Source organism: Perissodus microlepis, chromosome 6 (genome assembly GCF_051167445.1).
Source record: "Perissodus microlepis isolate ML-2025 ecotype Zambia chromosome 6, ASM5116744v1, whole genome shotgun sequence".
NCBI classification, from domain to species: Eukaryota; Metazoa; Chordata; class Actinopteri; order Cichliformes; family Cichlidae; genus Perissodus; species Perissodus microlepis.
This window is the reverse complement of record NC_140466.1, coordinates 16,113,117-16,119,116: the sequence shown is the minus strand read 5'-3', so window position 1 is coordinate 16,119,116 and position 6,000 is coordinate 16,113,117. Positions and strand designations below refer to the sequence as shown.

The 6,000-nt window shown below is 40.4% G+C and overlaps 2 long non-coding RNA genes across 2 annotated transcripts; both read left to right on the top strand.

The window, feature by feature from the left end:
- The first annotated feature begins 303 nt into the window (after positions 1-303).
- On the top strand, positions 304-2,232 carry LOC146385362 (uncharacterized). The gene is made up of 3 exons (XR_014800374.1): positions 304-472; positions 572-749; positions 844-2,232. It is a non-coding gene; the product is annotated as an uncharacterized LOC146385362 (long non-coding RNA).
- A 1,168-nt stretch (positions 2,233-3,400) lies between these two features.
- Positions 3,401-5,129, top strand: LOC146385361 (uncharacterized). The gene is made up of 3 exons (XR_014800478.1): positions 3,401-4,302; positions 4,388-4,744; positions 4,885-5,129. It is a non-coding gene; the product is annotated as an uncharacterized LOC146385361 (long non-coding RNA).
- The last annotated feature ends 871 nt before the right edge of the window (positions 5,130-6,000 follow it).

Below are 6,000 nucleotides of genomic sequence, written 5' to 3'. Positions count from 1 at the left end.
ACGAAAAAGTGACTTATGGTTTATTAGACAAATTGCCTCAATATGATTGTATTTGGTCCCCCTTTACAAGCTGGCTTTCTGTAACTTGAAGAACAGAGGAGTAATGACAGAGTGGTGGTGTGGGGATTGGTGTGCGAAGAAAGAATAGGATAACTTCCCTTTGTTTTGTTTTTTGTTGTTGTAGTGTTTTGTTTTGTTGTTGTTTTGTTTTTGTTTGTTTGTTTTTTAAACTATTTATTTATGTAGTTATCCTTAAGCTCTGTTATTGAAGTTTAAAATGAAATAAATAAAAATTGTTGATGATAAAAATAAAAATAAAAAGTTTAAACTTCAAAGCTCATGCATACATGCACATCCAGTGCTCAGTGTCTAATTGTGTGTTTGTGTTTTTACCTTTTTGCAGTAGCGTAGTGAAACATTTGGGCGGTGGATAAATAATGGAAAATAAAATTCAGACTACAGACGGCTTCAGGTGAGTACACGTGGTGCACAAGGACCAAAGCTCACCTTCTCAACCTGGACAAAATGAATTATTTTACACTGATACTGTAAACTTTTGTTTGTGTGTCAGGTTTCCATACATCGGAAACAGCTGCTGCATCTGTAATTCTGTCCATCCAGAGGAGAGTCAGCACTCTACATCAGATCCTTGGCTCACCTATAATGACGCACAGGTGCTGCACACAACTGGCTCTGCAGCTTGTGAGGAACAGCAGCACTCAGCCTACATCCTGTTTTACAAGATTAACGTAAGAAGACACAGCATCTCATCCTGAAGTGAGAGAATGGCACGCCAGCTGCAGCCTAATCCAATCTCTCTTCTTTTCTTTTTTCGGTGCCCAGACACCCTTCAGTTTCATCATGTCATCCCTAACAATAGCTGTAGAGTTGGATGGAGGATGAAGACAGCAGAGAGCAAAAGAAACAGGTAAGAGCAGACAGGTAGTCAGAGTTAACAAAAACTTTTAAAGCCAGTGTAGCTTCTGTTTTGAACACATTTATTGATGACAATTTTACATAAATAAGCAGTGTGTTATACTGTTATCAGATGTGGAGTCTCACTAACCACTTTAATAGTGACTTGTGTCCCAAATACTGTTTATTTGTCTTAGTTACAGATAGTGAAATAAAAATGGAAAATGATTCTTTCATAATTGTATACTCAGCTTGGTCAAGACAATAATTCGAGAACGAGGGGCAGGATTTTGAATTGATGCCATTGGTGCATCTACTAAAGTTCTGGGGTCAGTTTGAATATCAGTGACCTTGACCTCAAGTTCAAAGGTCAAGTTTTCTGAAAATCTTGTGAATGCTACAACTCTGACGAGAAGTAAGTCTCCTAGGTCTTTAAATTTGTATATAGGTGAATCTACTAGGGAGCTGAAGGGTTGCACTGCGGGCCATCTGTAGAGGTGTAGAGTCAACAACCTGTCTCTGAACGTGGACAAAACAAAAGAGATTGTTGACTTCAGGAGAGCACAGTGGGATCACTGCCCACTTAACATGAATGGATCCTCTGTGGAGGTCGTCAAGAGCACCAGATTTCTTGGTGTCCACCTGGCGGAGAACCTCTCCTGCTCCCTCAACACCAGCTCCATAACCAAGAAGGCCCAGCAGCATCTCTACTTCATGCAGAAGCTGAGGAAAGCCCATCTCCCACCATCCATTCTCACCACCTTTTACAGTGGGACTAACGAGAGCATCCTAAGTAGCTGCATCACTGTCTGGTATGGTAACTGCAGCGTATTGGATCGCAGTACCCTACAACGGATTGTGAGAGCAGCTGAGAAGATCATTGGAGCCCCTCTCCCCTCCTTATAACAACCGCTTGCTGGAGGACCCCACACACCCTTCAAACACACTCTTCACCCTGCTGCCTTCTGGAAAGAGGTCCCAGAACATCCGGGCCCTCGCTACCAAACTACGGAAAAGTTTCTTCCCACAAGCCGTCAGACCCCTGAACACTCAGTGACTGCACTGGCACACGCACACCTACACACACGTCACTACCAAGCACTTATCTGCAGTATCTCACACTCATACACATACATACAGACACCAAGTTACTTTTGCACAATACTCAGCATTTTGCACATTTCCATTGTCTTGTGTCTGTATCATCCTGTTCTGTCTAGTTTTGCACTGTTTTGTCTTGTTTATTTTTGCAGCTTATGCACACTGCACTTTATGTAGTCCTGGGTTTGTCCGTATATGTCATATATAGCACCAGGGTCTCGGAGGAACGCTGTCTCATTTCACAAGACACAAAAAAAGTGTCGCTGGTTTATTTTTAAATTCTGGAAGGTATGTTTTATGGAAAGAGTCACTGTCATCAAGCATTTACTCATCACAGTTAAATGAGAAGAATTAAGAGCAATTTAGCACAGCTATGTCCTCAAATTAAGTTCAAAGATGTTTAAACGTTTGTTGTTTTTTTTTCACAGAAAGGTAAGTTCGAAGAGACTTGCAGGATGTTTCTCTAAATATTTTTTGTGGTGAATAAGCATTTTTGAAGCTTTTAATGAAGCTTCATGGATGATTTCTGTAAAAACTGAATTTTGATCAGAACCAAATGAAGGATTTTGTATTTCATAGGACAAACTTTAAAACTCAATTTAAAGCATGAATAAATTGTTTTTATTTTATTTAAAGATATTCCTATATATCTGCTTCATGAGCTGACAGCTCACTAAAGTGATAAATAATATGAAATAATACCAAATTTTCTAACTGGACACTTTTCATGGAGAGACTCCCTTGGTATGTTTGTTTCATGCCATTACTGATGTTGGTTTTCTTGTTTCTAAACAGAAATTACACAAACAAAACGTGGCAGAGAAGGAAATTCCTTCTACGTCTCATCAGAGGTAAAGAAATGCGCCACTCTTTAATGCTGCTGGAGATATTTATAGCAGTGGTTTAGTTGGAGCTCTTTTATTTCCCTTTTATTGGCATTTTTCTTCCACCTTGTGTATTTACATCTTTTTTACTACTTCTAGTCTTGTCTATTATTTATATGGTTGCAGAGATTAGCGTTTGAAAATGTAGAGTGTAAATGTATAAAATACATGATTTTGTTCATGTTGGTATTCCATTACAGTTATTCACTGTTATTAGCAATCTGTATTAGCAAAATGTACTCCTTCTTATAAATTTCCACAACATTTACACTTTTCTCCTGATCAGCATCCCGGATGCTTCTGTTGCTGCCACACCAGCTAACCCTGAAAATGGTCAAAAGAAGAAGAAGAAGAGAAAATGGAGACACTTCTTCTGCTGTTCCTCGGTTTGCTTTTACACAAAACATATGAAATGCACATTCTCTTTAAAATGCACTTGTTAATTTTACGTGACTTTACTTTTTTAATAAACTTATGTTTGTTCGTCCTCTGCAGCAAACTGACAGCGATGCAGAGGCAGAGACCAACACTGTGAAGACACAAAACAGGTGTCGCTGGTCTCTTTTTAAATCCGGGAAGGTATGTTTTATGGAAAGAGTCACTGTCATCAAGCATTTAAATGAGAGCAATTAAGAGCAATGAGGCACACAGCTATGTCCTTTATATATAGCAGGTAAGAAGCACCACGGAAAAGATCCCAGCAGACCTGATTTGGGACACTTTGATTATGGAGCTTCTGGACCAAGAGAGTGGATGGGAGCATGTGTTTAACAGGTAAGAGAAAGACGTCCTCCAAAATGTTTCAACTTCAAAGCTCATGCATACATGCACATACACTGCTCAGCATCCTGACATCTTTCCTAATTTTGTGTTTGTGTTTTTACCTTTTTGGAGCAGTGTAGCATGCGGTGGAAAAATAATAGAAAGTCAAACTGAGACTATAGACTGCTTCGGGTGAGTACACGTGGTGCACAAAGACCAAAGCTCACTTTGTCAAAGTGGAGAAAATGAATTCTTTTACACTGATACTGTAAACGTTGTGCGTGTGTGTCAGGTTTCCAAACATCGGAAACACCTGCTACATGAACTCCTGCCTGCAGAGCCTCCTCAACATTGAGGAGTTCATAAGAGACATCAGGCGTCAGGAGGTTTTGTGGAGCACAGATCCAGAAGCTCAGCTCTTAAGGTGAGCAACGTCAACCTTCTACTTTCTTCAAAAACCTGAAGAACAAAGAGATCTAACAGCAGAAATGTCTGTTTACCCTTTCCTTTCTACAGAAGGCTCATTGATGTCAGGGACTGTCATGAGTCAACAGATTATGGCCTTAAAGATCACCACCTAAGAGCTTTTAAGAAGGCATTCAGCAATCAAGCTCCTGAATACACCGGCAGTGCACAGAAAGTGCGTCAGCTATTTGGACATTTCGTTTTTTGCTTTACCTTCTGATTTTGATGTACTGTTTTAAATCTCTCTGCTTTTCTTTCAGGACGCTCATGAATTCCTAACATTGTTCCTCAATGAGGTCAAAAGGCTCACACCTCACCTGGAGAGGAACGCAGCTCTCCTGGGCCAAAGTTATACCTGCCCAGTAGAAGACCATCACATTTTTAAAATGGAAAACATGAGGACATGCAAGAGGTAAGCCTGTCTTTCAGAAACGCAGAGCTGGTTGCAATATTTTCATATACCTCTTTTCCACCTACCTGATCTTTACTTTAACTACGTTACTCCTGAAATGTGTAGCTGCGGTCACCAATCATCACAGCAAGAGGAATTCACCAGCTTGTCTCTTGACCTGGTTCCAGAGGGGTCTGTTATAAACATGTTAGAGACATACTTGAAGGTAAGATCACAAATTCCAATAGAGTTGTAGTGTCAGCGATCTTAACACACCTTTTTTGTTAGTGTTTGTGTGTATGTGTGTGTGCATATGTTGAGATTTCTTTCTAACATAAAGCCTGTTTTCTCTGTGCTGTTGTTCAGGAACAAGAAATAGAATTTCGCTGTGATTGTGGAGGGACGGCCTCAGAACTGAAGTCGTCTTTTGATACACTGCCAAGGTGAGTAAGGTCACATCAGAATTGATCGACTGACCAGGTTTCCAAACTGTGGCGCATCAAATATCAGAGTTTTTCGAGACAATACTTGAGCAGTCGTTTTCTCCCATCTTCTGTTTGTGTTTGAAACTCATTCTTCTTATTTTCTACCTTGTTTGTTTTATTTTTTTTCTTTTCTGCCAGAGTTCTGATCTTGCATCTGGAGAGGTTTGGCTTTACACAAACCTACAAGATTCAGAAGGTGGATGACCCCGTCAGGCTGCAGAGGGACTTGGTGGTGCCATCCAATCAGGTAAAAACAGACTGCAGAACGTCTCAGGCTACGTCCACACTAGCCCTGATAGATTTGAAAACTCCGTGTCCACACTAGCGTTTTCAGTCATTTTCAAATAGTTGTGCGTCTGCATTGAAACGGCCGAAAACGCTTACGTTCCAGTCCTGCGCATGCGCAAAAGTGAGTGAGAATAACAGAATTTGAAGAAAAGCTATCCGGAGCATGTACAAACTGATATTAATCTTTTTTAGGGCTGTCAAAGTTGAGAGCAATCAAAACAACTGCTGTATAATGCACTCGGCTATCTTTGTTTAATTGCTCACATGACTGCATCACATGACTAAAATGCGTCATCGTTTTAGAAAGTCTGCATTTTCGAGTGTCCACACTGCGACGGGACTGCTCCGTTTTCAAATGTATGCGTTTTCGAGAGCGTTTTCAAGATGCTGTGTTTTTCCTTGAGGAAAACGCCATCTCAGTGTGGACGGGAGGTCAAAGCGGAGAGAAAACGATGTGTTTTCAAACGAAAACGCATTCGTGTGGACGTAGCCTCAGCAAATCAGCTTAATTATGGCACTGATGTGAGACTTTATGAAACTAACACTCTTTGGATTTGTTCCTTCTCAGGGTGGTGGCTGTTATAGTCTTGTCAGCATCATTAGTCATTATGGAGGCACAGAGTCAGGTAAAACAACAGACTTGTGACAAACAGAAAATGAAAACTTGCTACTTTTCAGTGAAGGACTCACACACAAAAGCTTTTGATGT